Consider the following 9534-nt stretch of genomic DNA (forward strand, 5'->3'; position numbering starts at 1 on the left):
TTGAGGATTCGGATTCAGGAACTGAGCAGAAAGAACCAGTAAACATGGGAGATCATATTGTTCAAGCTGATCCAGCTCTTATGGATTTTTCTCGGCCTAAAATTGATGACATTCAGTCAAGCATCCTTCATCCGGCTATTCAAGCTAACACCTTTGAAATCAAGCCGGGCACTATTCAGATGGTGCAGAATTCTGTTTCTTTTGGAGGAGCGGCAACTGAAGACCCCAACATGCACATAAGGAATTTTGTCGAGATCTGCAGCACTTTTAAGTATAATGGCATGACTGATGAGGCTATCAAGTTGAGGCTTTTCCCATTCTCACTGAGGGATAAAGCTAAAGACTGGTTACATTCTGAACCAGCTGGGTCCATCACTACGTGGCAAGATCTTGCGCAAAAGTTTCTGGTGAAGTTTTATCCAATGGCAAAGACTGCTGCTATGAGGAGTGCTCTTACTCAGTTTACGCAGCAACCTACAGAATCTATGTGCGAGGCTTGGGAACGCTACAAGGAAATGTTGAGAAAATGTCCACATCATGGAATGCCGGATTGGATGGTAATCACTGGTTTTTATAATGGTTTGGGGGCCCAATCTCGGCCCATGCTCGATGCAGCAGCTGGAGGCGCCTTATGGGCTAAAAGCTATACTGAGGCGTATAATCTTATCGAGACGATGGCTGCAAATGAGCATCAAAACCCAACTCAGAGGATGACGTTAGGCAAGGTAGCAGGTATTCTGGAAGTTGATGCAGCCACCGCTATTGCAGCCCAGCTCCAAGCGCTATCAATGAAGGTTGATTCTTTGGCTACGTATGGAGTTAATCAAATAGCTATGGTTTGTGAGCTTTGTGCAGGTTCTCATGCTACGGATCAGTGTTCTCTTGTCAACGAATCTGTTCAGTATGTGAATAATTATCAGCGACAACAGCAGCCTGTGCCAAAAACCTATCATCCTAACAACAGAAATCATCCAAATTTCAGCTGGGGAAATAATCAGAATGCTATTCAGCCACCATATCAGCAAGGAGTGAGTAAACAGTTTAACCCACCTGGATTCCAGCAACCACATCAGTATGCTACAAGACAATCATATCCTCAACAGGGAAGTGCAGCTGCACCTACTAGTGCTGATTTTGAAGAACTTAAGCTGTTGTGCAAGAGTCAGGCGGTTTCTATCAAGACCTTGGAAAATCAAATCGATCAATTAGCCAATGCAGTGCTCAATCGTCAACCTGGCATTCTTCCCAGTGACACGGAAGTACCAGGCAGGAAGGAAGCTAAAGAGCAAGTCAAGGCTATTACCTTAAGGTCTGGAAAAGTAGCTGATGCTGAAAAGGCAAAAGAAGTCGAAGCTGAAGTTAGAGATGAAGAATCTAAGCAAAGGGAGAAAGCGGCGGAACCAAGGAAGACTACTGTTGAACACACTCTGCCTGAGGCTAATACAGGGGAGAAACAGCTCTATCCTCCACCACCTTTTCCTAAGAGATTGCAGCAACAAAAGCTGGATAGACAGTTCGGGAAGTTTCTGGAGGTGTTCAAGAAACTTCACATCAATATACCTTTCGCTGAGGCTCTGGAACAAATGCCTAGTTATGCGAAGTTTATGAAGACTATTCTTTCAAGGAAGGTGAAACTGGATGACCTTGAAACCGTTGCTCTCACGGAAGAATGCAGCGCGGTTCTGCAACAAAAGTTACCACCAAAACTGAAAGATCCAGGAAGCTTCACCATTCCTTGCACCATTGGCAATCTAACTTTTGACAAGTGCCTTTGTGATTTGGGAGCAAGCATTAATCTGATGCCGTTGTCGATCTTTAAAAAACTGGATCTGCCTGATCCAAAACCCACATACATGTCGCTACAATTGGCGGACCGTTCCATTACTTACCCAAGGGGCATAGTTGAGGATGTGCTCGTCAAGGTGGATAAGCTCTTCTTTCCTGCTGATTTTGTTATTCTGGATTTTGAGGAAGATAAGAAGATTCCCATAATCTTGGGGAGGCCTTTCTTGGCTACTGGCCGTACCTTGATAGATGTGCAAAAAGGGGAACTTACTATGCGGGTTCAAGATCAGGATGTGACCTTCAACGTATTCAAGGCAATGAAATTCCCTACAGAAGATGAGGAGTGCTTAAAAGTGGATGTGATTGATTCTGCGGTTACTTCGGAACTCGATCATATGCTAATGTCTGATGCATTAGAAAAGGCCTTAGTGGGGGAATTTGACAGTGATGATGAAGATAACAACGAGCAATTACAATATCTGAACGCTTCTCCCTGGAAGTGAAAGCTAGATATACCATTTGAATCTCTTGGTACTTCTGACCTCAAGAACGCTGAAGGGAAGCTCAAACCATCAATAGAGGAAGCGCCTACCTTAGAGCTCAAACCATTACCTGAACACTTGAGGTATGCCTTTTTAGGTGATTCATCTACGTTACCTGTTATTATTTCAGCTGACCTTTCAGGTAGTGAGGAAGACAAGCTCTTAAGGATTTTGAGAGAATTCAAATCGGCTATAGGATGGACCATAGCAGACATCAAGGGGATAAGTCCTTCATATTGTATGCATAAAATTCTGTTAGAGGAAGGTAGTAATCCAACTGTGGAACAGCAGCGAAGACTGAACCCGATCATGAAGGAGGTGGTGAAGAAAGAAATTCTGAAATGGCTAGATGCAGGCATCATTTATCCTATTTCTGACAGCTCGTGGGTGAGCCCCGTGTAATGTGTACCTAAGAAAGGAGGTATCACTGTGGTCGCAAATGAAAAGAATGAGCTCATCCCTACTCGAACAGTTACAGGATGGAGAGTATGCATGGATTATAGAAAATTGAACAAAGCCACAAGGAAGGATCACTTCCCTCTCCCATTCATTGATCAAATGCTTGACAGATTGGCGGGACATGAGTATTTTTGTCTTCTGGATGGGTATTCCGGGTATAATCAGATTTGTATTGCACCAGAGGATCAGGAAAAGACTACCTTCACTTATCCATTTGGCACATTTGCTTTTCAAAGAGTTTCGTTTGGGTTATGTGGCGCTCCGGCCACCTTTCAGAGATGTATGATGGCTATATTCTCTGACATGATTGGAAATAACGTCGAAGTGTTCATGGATGACTTCTCCGTCTTTGGACACTCATATGATGAATGTTTGAATAATCTGCGCGCCGTACTCAAAAGATGCGTGGAAACTAATTTGGTGCTTAATTGGGAGAAATGTCATTTTATGGTGCGTGAAGGCATTATCCTTGGGCATAAGGTCTCTAGCAAAGGTCTGGAGGTGGACAAGGCCAAGGTGGGAGTCATTGAAAATCTTCCCCCACCTAATTCGGTGAAAGGAATCCGTAGTTTTCTCGGTCATGCGGGTTTTTAGCGGCGATTCATCAAGGACTTTTCAAAGATATCTAAGCCGTTGTGCAATTTATTGAGAAAGATGCGCCTTTCAAATTTGATGATGAATGTTTGGCAGCATTCGAGACTCTCAAGGAGAGTTTGATCACGACACCAGTTATTACAGCACCAGATTGGACAGAACCATTTGAGATGATGTGTGATGCGAGTGACTATGCGGTAGGTGCAGTTCTGGGATCGCGCAAGAAAAATCTCTTCCATGTGGTCTACTATGCGAGTAAGACTTTAAATAGGGCCCAATTGAACTACACCACTACTGAGAAGGAGCTTTTGGCTATAGTCTTTGGCTTTGAGAAATTTCGATCTTATCTGCTTGGTACGAAAGTGACAGTATTCACTGATCATGCAGCTATTCGCTATCTGGTTTCTAAGAAGGATTCGAAGCCGAGACTCATTCGTTGGGTGCTTTTACTTCAAGAATTTGAGTTAGAGATCAAAGATAGAAAAGGTACCGAGAATCAAGTAGCTGACATCTCTCTAGGTTGGAGAATCCCGATTTTACTTCACAAGATAGGACGTTAATCAATGAATCTTTTCCGGATGAGCAGTTGTTTGCAATTCAGGAGGAAGAACCATGGTTTGCAGATATTGTAAACTATCTTGTCAGCAATATAATGCCTCCTAATTTGACATCCGCGCAAAAGAAGAAGTTTCTGCATGAGGTGAAGTGGTATATGTGGGATGAACCATATTTGTTTAGACAGGGAGCTGACCAGATCATCAGGAGATGTATCCCATTCTGTGAGACGGAGGGGATATTACGAGACTGCCATTCCACGGTTTATGGTGGACACTATGGAGGTGAGAAGACGGCAGCTCGTATTCTGCAAGCAGGTTTTTTCTGGCCCACCTTGTTCAAAGATGCTCATCAGTTTGTTTTAAGGTGTGATCGTTGCCAAAGAGTGGGAAATTTGTCAAGGAAGGATGAGATGCCATTAAATGTGATGCTTGAAGTCGAGGTCTTTGATGTATGGGGAATCGATTTCATGGGGCCTTTTATCTCGTCTTGCAATAATCAGTACATCTTGCTGGCAGTCGATTATGTCTCAAAATGGGTCGAAGTTAAAACTTTACCGAAAAATGATGCAAAGGCAGTGCTAAATTTTCTTCATAAGCAAATTTTCACAAGGTTTGGAACACCTCGGGTAATCAAAAGTGATGAAGGATCACATTTTTGCAACCGTAAGTTCACTTCTATGATGCAGCATTATAATGTGAATCATCGAGTAGCTACTGCCTATCACCCGCAAATAAATGGTCAAGCGGAAGTGTCTAACAGAGAGATAAAGCGCATTCTAGAAAAGGTTGTTTGTCCGTCAAGGAAGGATTGGTCTTTAAAGCTCGATGAAGCTGTTTGGGCTTACAGAACAGCATACAAAACTCCACTTGGGATGTCACCATTTCAGTTGGTGTACGGTAAGGGATGTCATCTACCGGCGGAGCTTGAGCATAAGGCCTACTGGGCATTGAAGAAATTGAACCTGGATTTAGATGCAGCTGGTAAGAAAAGAATGCTTCAGCTTAATGAACTTGATGAATTTCGACTTCAAGCGTACGAGAATAACAAAATGTATAAGGAAAAGGTGAAGAGGTGGCACGATAGGAAGCTACATCCTAAGTTATTTGTGCCAGGGCAACAAGTTCTGTTATTCAACTCTCGGCTCTGACTTTTTCCTGGGAAGTTGAAATCAAGGTGGTCTGGACCTTTTATTGTCAAAACTGTGTTTCCACACGGAGCGGTGGAAATTTTTGAGAATGATTCGGACCAAGCATTCAAGGTTAACGGTCAGCGGTTGAAGCACTACTATGGAATTTGTTGCTAGTTGTGGCTAGGCGTCAAATGGCTAGTAGCCGGCTCGCATGTTATGCGAGTAGTCTAGGGTTGAGCAAGATGGAGTGAAACGCACTTGCTCAGAGAAAAAAAAAATTTGCGTAATTGATCAAGAGTGGGCTCTTTGGTATTCGAGTTATTAAGTTCTTAGGGGACTTTGTGCCTAGTGACCTAAGGCTTTTAGAGTCTGGGATCCGCTAACCTAACGCTCGTTACATGGATACCATTGTATAAGTCTTTTGTGGACCTCACTCATTGCACGGTCAAATAAGCATTTGAGTTGTAAATAAAAAGCACGATTCCGTAGTAAGCTCCAGAGTTCTTGTAGTGTTGTATATCACTTTATGCCTAGAATTTTTATTCTTTGTATAATCGTAGGATTGCCTTGAGGATAGTCTAGTCATAGTAATTGGTCTAGTTCCAAAACATATCTGTTAAGCATTTGCACACACCACGTTTCTGGCGGTATGTCCGTTTGCATGAGTTTCTTGATCTTTAGTGTCTAACTGCATTCGTTGAGACGTGACAATTTGGTTGGTTAATTGTAGTAAGGGGGATCATTGCATTTTCATATAGATTGCATTCATTCATATTTTTATTTGTTTTTGAGTCTGTGACGCTTGAGGACAAGCATCGATTTAAGTTTGGGGGTGTGATAAGTGGCATTTTATACCACTTAGAACGTCTTAAAATGGCTTAAATTGGTGTCTTGAAATCAAGTATTTTGTGTATTTGATGCGTTTTTCTAGTGTTTATGCATTTCAGGGTATTAGTTGCATTTCGGAGGAGGAATCATCAAGAATAAGCCTTGGCATGTGTTCACCATTGCGAGAGGAAAAGAACGGGCAGATTACGGCGAAGAAACGGAGCAAACATGGAATTTTTCCAGAAGGGTCATGCGCGCCCGCGCAGCAATGCTGAGCGGCCGCGCAGCAGCCTTGCGCGCCCGCGCAGAAATGCTAAGCGGCCGCGCAGGGTCGGGGAAAAAGATATATTATTTTAGACTTCTACTTCTGTTTGGCTTCCAACTTCTATGTAATCTGAGTTTTATGGGACTATTATATAAGTAGATTTGAGACGTTTTTCACAGAGTATTAAGAGGAGATTATGTTTTAGATTGTGTTTTGCAAGAAGCGAAGGAGATAAGGAAGAAGACCGATTTAGCACACAGCAACGAAGGGGAAGCATATATTCTTGTGATTCTTGTTTCGTTGTAACATTGGATGCTAGTTTTCTTGCTTTGACTTATTTACTCTTGTGACGTACTCTGTTTTAATATAATTAGTTTAGTTATTATTTTCTTGTGTTTGTTATCATGATTTCATATGAACCCATGATGGCGATAAGTTCTATTATGGGCTAATCGTGATCATGGGGTTGCAACGGATTTATTATGGAATTCTTTAGTTAATTGTTTAATACTTTAGTATGTGATGATTGCATGATATCTAGTATTGGTTGTGCGTATTCGTCTTATGTGCGTCGTGAACATATAAGATAGGGTGTTAATCTCTTGTGAAGCGACGGTGGATCTTGAGATTTAGAACTTGCCATGCTAGCATAGGTTCATGTACATTGTGCATGATTAGTGGGTAACTCTAACAGTTTTACTTGCCCTATGTAATCAAAAGGAATAACTTGTGCTTAAATCGTTGTGTTGTCAATTTCTGTAGACATATAGGAACTCAACATAATTGATGACTATTCAACTTCTATCTTAATTGTGGATGTTTGGTAGAATGGTATTAGTACAATGAAAGTTGGCTTTTATCAGTTTTGTGTTATTCGATTAATATCATCACTGTCACATGCTAAAGGTAATAACTATGGCTATAGAAGGAAGTAATAATGAAGTTGTGATCTCATGAGTGTTTTATTATTGATAAATTGAAGTGTTAGTTAAGTGGTTAATTAAGTAGTTAATTATAGTTAATATTTAATCAACAATTTTAAGTGTTATTATCTTAACATTGAGAAGTAATCATACATTGGTGAGTGAGTTAAATTAGACAATAACTTAGTCTGAGTCTCTGAGGGAACGAACTAGAAAGTATTCTATATTATTTGCGAACGCGTATACTTGCGTGAATATTAGTGCGTGATTTCGCCCTAACAAGTTTTTGGCGCCGCTGCCGGGGACTCGGCGTATTTGTTTAGTTTATGTACTTACCATCATTGGTCATTAGGACTCAGTGATTAGGACGTAGTAGTTAATTACTCTTTTCGGTTGTGTTTCAGGTACTTTAGCAAGCGTTTATGCAAACTCGTTCTCGTGCTCGCAAGAGGACCTTAGATACAGCTGAAGGAAAAGACGAAGTTATTGATACTCCGGAGAAGTTAGATTTTGAGGATTCGGATTCAGGAACTGAGCAGAAAGAACCAGTAAACATGGGAGATCGTATTGTTCAAGCTGATCCAGTATTAGTGTGTATACTTGCGAACGCGTATACTTGCGTGAATATTAGTGCATGATTTCGCCCTAACAGTTCTCTGCCATCGGTGTCCTCATCCGCAAGCTCCACAATAGGCTCTACATCATCAGAGTACTCCAAGCACCGTGGAGTGATTCGCGGGTTTTCCCCGCTCCCCTGGGTATTTCCTTCAACTACAGGGGCTTTTCCCAAGGCATGACCGTGCCGGGGGAAACGACGACCTCTCCTCGTCTTTCGACGCTCCACCGTGTTCAGTCTTGAGTTAAAACTGTTAAGAGTGTCCCCCATACGATACAATTGCTCCAATATATCAGCGTTGCTGATGAGAACTGGAGGTGTCCCCCCCACATCCGGAGCCCTTGGTGGATCCGCCATGTTTCTGGGAACGTAAGGTTCATGGCGAGTATAGCGCCCCCCGCCTTCTCCTTCAGACCTGCTGTCACTTCCATCATAAGAACTTCCATCACGATTGTAAGACATCTTTTCCTCCTAAGATTGCGACCTTAATTAACACCCCTCCTTCTAGCGCCAATTTTGTTGACGGAGGAATCTGGTAATAACAAAGATTGAGGTTTCTCGCCAGAACTAAGATCTGTGGTGGTGGTTCTTTGTCGAAAACTTAAGCGGTATGTGGTTATTTTAGGCTGAGATTGATCAGAGTAAGTGGTGGCTCTCTTATCAGCTCTCAACTTCTTACCCTCTCAATGTGCCTACGTACCCTTTATATAGGGATCAAGCCTGACGTAGTTCTCGTAGAACAGGAAGTCTAATGGACTTAGACTTCTTATCCCTAGGTCCAGTAGAAGCCCATCCAAAGTCCGTCTTCCGCTAGCTTTAGGAATGTCCAACTATGAGGCCCAACCGTGAAGGCCCAAGGCTCATCCATAATCGTAGGACATCACAGATAGTGCATCTTCCTGCGCAAGGATAACACTCCGCTACAGCTATCTCCCTTGATTTACGAACGCAGGTATAGTCACGGTTCACCCCAAGTGCCAGACGCGTCCCTGTCCCCCGAATGAGGATAACCCACCAGATAGCAGGACAGGTGATCCCAAGCTCTTGGGTGCAAAGTGCAGGATGACTCCAAAGTTCTCCAATGAGGACACCCGTTGAATACAAAAACAGAGCTCCCAAAGCACACACCAAAGTTAACCCCGTATCCCCAACGAGGACACCCGTTGAATACAGGAGGAGGCCTTCAATCATCAGGCATACCCCTGGAGGCCTTCAAGCTTTTCACGGACATCCCCCTCCTTGACCGTCTCAAGGAGGGAATTCTTCAAAGAGTACCTGCAACAAATACGTTAGTAAAAATAACTCTCCAGTGCTCCTTTCCATGCATGCTTTGTCCTCAGTTCATCCTTGAGAAGGCATCTGCCACATAAAGGACGCGTCCTAAGCTATTGGGCGCGTCTTGACCTTCATAAAGCCTGCATTATTTCTTTCTACTCACAACATTCCATAGAGACAGGACACGTACTCCAACCTTCATTGACCACCATTGCTAGATACTTCCATCATAATGGACGCGCCTACCATCACCGGACGCGTCCTCCAGCAGATAAGTGCTTACAAATCTTCTTATAACAAAATTATCTCAAATAAACATTCCACAATGTGGGCGCGTCCTACATTCAGGGGCGCGCCTTCTATCTCCCTTTTCGAAGGACCACTTTGGTAAACACTTCCACTAAAATGGACGCGTCCAATATAACTGGGCGCGTCGCCTCTTTTGTACGCCGAGTTTGACTCTAATCAACTCGTGTCTGACCCGAGTCACTCCAATGCCAAATTTTGGGTATAACACTAGGTTTAGATACAAACAGCTTCATAAGGAGCCTATTGAATAC

At 42.8% G+C, this 9534-nt stretch overlaps 1 non-coding gene across 1 annotated transcript; it reads right to left on the reverse strand.

The window, feature by feature from the left end:
- Positions 1–437: 437 nt before the first annotated feature.
- On the reverse strand, positions 438–544 carry LOC141687745 (small nucleolar RNA R71). Its single transcript, XR_012561229.1, has one exon. It is a non-coding gene; the product is annotated as a small nucleolar RNA R71 (small nucleolar RNA).
- Between the last annotated feature and the right edge of the window lie 8990 nt (positions 545–9534).

The sequence above is a fragment of the Apium graveolens genome, chromosome 9, assembly GCF_009905375.1.
Source record: "Apium graveolens cultivar Ventura chromosome 9, ASM990537v1, whole genome shotgun sequence".
Classification (NCBI taxonomy): domain Eukaryota; kingdom Viridiplantae; phylum Streptophyta; class Magnoliopsida; order Apiales; family Apiaceae; genus Apium; species Apium graveolens.